Genomic DNA, 6,220 nt, shown 5'->3' on the forward strand with positions numbered 1-6,220 from the left:
GTTGTTTATTAACATTTGCACATAGAAAAGGCATCATGAATAAGAGGGGTGCTCACTAATTTGAGAGTGATAGTAACCCCTGGGAGAAAATTAAGGGCACAAGATTAGAAAAGACCACAAAGGAAGTCTGAACAAAGCATTAAGATTGGTTCCCTCTGGGAGATGGGAGTGGCTGCTTGCTAGCTTATTAAATGAATCTATCCTCTTGCGTATGTTCAGAATAGTTCATGGTCATCAAGGAAAAGAAATGTGCTAAACTGGTGGGTTGAGGAGACTGTATCCTGGACAGTGAGATTTGTAAGTCACAGTATGGGGAGGCTACACTAGACTACTTTCTGGGGACCCCAAGAGTGAGATGAGCTGAAATGAGATGAACAGGGTGTTTAGACAAGAGAAGCAGAGGGTGCAGCCAAGACTCAGTTGTGCTGCTGCCACTTCCAGGTCGACCCTGCATATAGAGCTTTTCTCCTCATACTAATTGCGTCATAAGTAGCAGAGCCATGTGCAAATGAAAATCAAGTTATCTGGAGCAATGTGACCTGTGATCACCTGTGAGCCCCATCTTGGAGGATTTGGGGTGAATTTGAGAGGGATACGAGAGAAGTATAAAAACTGGGCTCATAGGGGCCAGTTAAGCCAGGCGGCCCCGGCTCTGTATCAGCAATACCTGGGCAGCTTAAGCGCGCCTGCCCCCTCTCCAGACCAACTGGATCAGCATCTCTGGGAGTGGAGACCTGACGTGGGCATTTAATGTAAAGTTCCTCAGCTTATTTCAGTGTGCAGCCTCGGTTGAGAACCTTGGGCTATAATGTGTGCTCCAGGGCTCCATAACCACGGGTTCTGTCTGTCTTTACTACTTCTGGGCTGGTAACAACCAATGTAACTTGTTTTTGCAAATACACATTGCTTTGCCTGCCCTGCTGGTTGCTTTTTCTGCTCAGACGTAGACCTCAGAGGGAAATGGAGAGTAGAGTCAATGGCTCTTAAAGGAATCTCTGAGACTATGTGATATAACGTCTCCATTTTCAAAATGAAGAAACAGGTCCTGAAACACAAAAATACCTTGACCCAAAGACACACAATGAATTAGTAGTAGATCCAGAATTCAAATACTGATTTTCTGACACCATCTTGAAAATAAAATGAAAGGAAATTCTATTAATAAGGGTTTATTGTCCAGAGGTGATATTGTTAACCTGAAGTGGTTTGAGAAGGTGTTTTTGAGTGGACATTCTTTCAAGCACAAAATAATTTATCATTATCCTAATTGTATGGAAATGAGAGCTTCTCATACATCTGAAGGTTCATGAAAACATCTTGTGCAGTTAACTATTTTAAGTGTTCCCACTATGATCTTACTTTTAGCATGAATTTATTTTATTGTTGAGGGAGTGTTTACTTAGCATGAAAAGCTCCAATCTACCCTCTGTTTGAATGGTTATGCACTAACATTATCAGAAGCCAAATTAATAAGTTTCTGAAGGGCTCTTTACCCTGAGGAAACGGCTTGGAATAGAGTGGGCTCAATAATAGGAATAAAATAATAATAATAGAAAACATTTATTAGCACTTGCTGGGCACTCTAAGTGACACAGTTGCCAGATTTAGTGAATAAAAACACAAGAAATCCAGTTAAACTTGGATTTCAGATAAACAGTGACTGCTTCTTTAGTATAATTTCCTATATTTTTCTTTGCTGATTCTGTCAACTCACTAAATGAATTAACCCCATTTATTCTTTACAACCCTACCAGGGAGGTTCTATTATAATTCCCATGATACAGTTGAGAAAACAGGGGCAGAGTGTTAGGTTAACTCACCGAAAGTGACAGAGCTAGTATGTGGCAGAGTCGGGGTTTGAACCAAGGAAGTCTAGCTCCAGAGCCTGTTCATTTAACCACAACAATACACTGCCTCTCTTAATTAATAATGTGAAAACCATTCAACAGTGATTCAGTCAGCAAACATTTATTCTGTCTACAATGGTTAAGCACCATGTCTGGTGAGAGGAACTAACACCCGAGAGAGACAAACTTGGAAAAGACATTGGGCGGCTTTGGCGGTCTTTGGGCTGCAGCCTCCTCCTGTGTACAGTGAAAGGATAAAGCCAGATCACTAGTTCTCAACTCGGTTGGGCAATGGGGGATTTGCTAAAGTCCGGATGACTCTCCTCACCTCCACAGATTCTGAAACAAGGGGTGCTTAGGGGTGGATTCTTTGAATCTGGATTTTTTAAAGCAAGCTCTCCAGTTGAGGCTGATGAATCTGAAGTTTGAGACCCTACAAACTATACCATCGAATCAAGTTAGAGCTGGGAGCAGTGATTCTCAACCTTGGCTCCCACCGTGAAATCACTCGGTGGGCTCTACCCCGCACCCAGTGAGTTACAACCTCCCCAGGTAAATCTTTTTCTTTTTTTTTTTTGGCCACGCCCTGTGGCTTATGGGATCTTAGTTCCCTGACCAGGGATTGAATCCGGGCCCTCTTGGCAGAGAAAGTGCCGAGTCCTAACCACTGGACCACCAGGAAATTCCCCTTCCCAGGTGATTCTAATGTGCAGCCAGGGTTGAGAATCATGAAGTTTAGTCAACCTGAGTAAGATAATTGATTTTTACTTTTATTTATTTAGTTATCTATTTACTGTTTTATTTTAAAAAATTGAAGTAGAGTTGATTTACAATGTTATATTAGTTTTAGGTGTACAACATAGTGATTCAATATTTTTATAGATTATACTCCATTTGAAGTTATTGTAAAATATTGGCTCTATTCCCTGTGCTATACATTATATCCTTGTAGCTTATTTATTTTATACATAGTAGTTTGTACCTCTTACTCTGCCACCCCTATTTTGCCCCTCCTTCCACCCGTCTCCCCTCCCCTCTCCCCTACCTAAAAGTTGAGAGTTATGTTTTATTCGACAGAAATTTTTAGGACTTCAAGCCTGGGAGGCAGCATCTCAAGTAACCCTGAGAAAACTGCTCCAAGGAGGTTGGGGTTGGGGGGTGGCTAGGATATACAGTAGTTTTGCAACAAAGGGCAGGTAGTAGGAACAAAAGATTACTGTTACTTAAAGAAAACTAGAAATCTCAAGTTAAGGAATCTAGTGCTTTTCTATGTATGGGAAGATGCAAGTATCTGGGCTCACTGGAATCATTCCTTTGATATGCATCTCAGCTATCTGGGGCCAATATCCTGTGTTTTCACATCCTGAGTTTCCTCAGGGCTCATCTGGGATGTTGCTGCAGTCTGATGGCTGCTAGATGGCAGGTATTCTTTCCTTCCTGATGTCCCTCAGGGCTCACCAGCTCACCAGCTGAGGGTGGCTACAATTGCTGATGACTGTGACATCCTTTGTTTACTGATATAGCAGGCAGTATTCCATTTCTCATAACCACTAGTTTCCTTTCTATATCTGTGAGTCTGTTTCTGGTTTATCATATTTGTTTGTTTTATTTTTTTTATTCCACATGTAAGTGAAAACATACAGTATTTGTCTACCTCTGTCTGACTTACTTCACTTAGCATAATACCCTCCAGTTCCATCCATGTTGTTGCAAATGGAAATTTTTTCTTCTTTTTTATGGCTGAGTAATATTCCATTGTATATATGTACCACATCTTCCTTATCCATTCATCTACTGATGGACACTTAGGTTGCTTCCATGCCTTGGCAATTGTAAATAATGCTCACATGAACATTGGGGCGTATGTATCTTTTCAAATTAGTGTTTTCATTTTCTTTGGGTATATACCCAGGAGTGGAATTGCTAGTTCACTCTTGGTGGGAATGTAAATAGATAATTTATTAGTTTTAGATTTTCATTGTATTTAACTCTTTGTTGGCTATGGAGGACATTCATTCATTCACTCCTTGACTCATCAAATATGTAGTAAGTGCTTGCTACATTGTGTTGTACTCCATAGAGGAATATGATGGTCAACAAGGAAAACAGAATTACTGCCCTTGTGGAACTTTAATGAGAGACATTTTTGTAATGATTATAAAAGTGAAGTATTTAGACTCAGATTTAACATCCATCAGAGGAATGTCAGTGGGAATGGCATTGTAACGAACTCTAAAATATCTGTACTTCCATATAAGCAACACTAGTAAAAATTGTTAAAAACTAACTTTTTCAGAACTCTGGAGATTAACCAAAGGCTTGCAACAATCTAAAATCATTTAATCAAGGAAAACAGATAAATATCAATAAGAACAGAGAGCTTTGTGGCATTTTAACTTGATCCATTCAAACCCCTCTCCTCAGCTCCATGATAGCCCTGAAAACCAAAAGCCTGCAACCACAGTGAAAACCAGCAGCCTGGTGGCCACTGAAGGGAAAGAACGAGTATGGAGCTCTCCAGAAGCGCTATTCTCAGATAATTATCATTACTGACCTGTCTGACAGTTGCCTGGAAACACCCACTAACAAGGCTTCTATTTACCTGACCTGACTCAGAGCCTACTCTTTGCGAAGGTCCTCTTCCCTTTAGGCATCTGTCAGAACCAATCAGTGGCAGTTGTTTAACATAGCAGCTGCCTGAGGCAGCAGTAAACATTTGAGCAAACAAAAAGCTGACCAAAAAACTTAAAAGGAAAAGGTGAAAAATGAGATGTCCATTGAGGGCTTTGAAAATTTCTGACATGTTCCTGAGAATCTAGAAGAGTACACACATGCACAAGGCTGCACGTGCTCGGGAAAGAACTGAGAGGGCCCTAAGTTCTCACTGCTGACCTTGAGGCTTTGCACAAGCAGGAGGTGAAGGCTGAGGAAGAGTTGTAAACTGCCTTCCAGGGCATTGAAGTGGTGGCCCTACCATACAGAGACCCTGGGCAAAGGCTGGGTGACTTGTTCCAAATATTTAAGGAAATTTCTGTCCAATTATTAACTGACCATTAAGCTAAGCAAACAGAAACTTCGATGCCCACACACAACAAGGAATACAAATTTAATTTATTTTTATTTGTATTTATTTGGCTGCGTTGGGTCTTAGTTGTGGCATGTGGGATCTGCATTGCCGCTTGCGGGATCTTTGTTGCGGCATTCAGACTCTTAGTTGCAGCATGCGGGATTTAGTTCCCTGACCAGGGATTGAACCTGGGCCCCCTGCATTGGGAGTGCAGAATCTTAGCCACTGGACCACCAGGGAAGTCCCAAATTTTAAATAATTAGTACAGGAAAGTCACTAAACAAACAGCAGAAGCAACAGTGAAAACAACACATGGTGAGAGAATCAGAAAGATCTCAGGTTAATAACTTAGCCTTCTACATTAACAAACTAGAAAAGGAAGAGCAAACTAAACCCAAAGCAACTAGATGGAAGGCAACAATAAAGCTTAGAGAGAAATTAATGGTAGAGAAAAGAAAAATAATAGAGAAAATTATTAATAAAATGAAATTTTGGTTCTTGGAAAATATAAACAAAATTAACAAACCCTTATCTAGACAGATGAAGAAAAAAAGAGAAAAGACTCAAATTAATAAAGTCGAGAATGAAAATAGGGTCATGACTACCAATCTGATAGAAATAAAAAAAACTATAAGAGAATATTATGAACAACTGTATGCCAACACATAGAAAATCTAGAAGAAATGGACAAGTTCTTAGAAAAACAAAGATTACCAACACTGACTCAAAAAGATCTGAATATCAAGTGAAGAAAAAAACGTACACAAAACAAATTCCAGACCCAGATGGCTTCACTGGCAAATTCTACCAAATGTTTAAAGAAGATATAACAACAATCTTTCAAAAAATCTTCTTAAAAATAGAAAAGGAGGAAATACTTTCCAACTCATTTTATTAGCTAATTTTACTCTGATACTGAAACCAGACAAAGGCATAACAAGAAAACTATAAGCCAATATATTTTGTATATATAGTCACAAAAATCTTCAACACAATGTAAAAAATATATCCAGTAAAATATTTAAAAAATTACACACCACAACCGAGTGGGATTTATTCCAGGAATATAATGCTGGTTGAATATATTAAAAAAATCAATCAATGTAATATGTCACACTAATAGAATTAAGGACAAAACTACATGATAATTTTTTTTTTTAATCAAGGGTACTTTTTATTTATTTATTTTTGGCTGTGTTGGGTCTTCGTTTCTGTGCGAGGGCTTTCTCTAGTTGTGGCAAGCGGGGGCCACTCTTCATCACAGTGCGCAGGCCTCTCATTATTGCGGCCTCTCTTGTTGCGGAGC

General features: G+C 39.5%; 1 non-coding gene across 1 annotated transcript; it reads right to left on the reverse strand.

Moving 5' to 3' along the window:
* Window positions 1-5,081: 5,081 nt before the first annotated feature.
* TRNAG-CCC (transfer RNA glycine (anticodon CCC)) lies at window positions 5,082-5,154 on the reverse strand. The gene has a single exon. It is a non-coding gene; the product is annotated as a tRNA-Gly (tRNA).
* Between the last annotated feature and the right edge of the window lie 1,066 nt (window positions 5,155-6,220).

Source organism: Orcinus orca, chromosome 16 (genome assembly GCF_937001465.1).
Source record: "Orcinus orca chromosome 16, mOrcOrc1.1, whole genome shotgun sequence".
Classification (NCBI taxonomy): Eukaryota; Metazoa; Chordata; class Mammalia; order Artiodactyla; family Delphinidae; genus Orcinus; species Orcinus orca.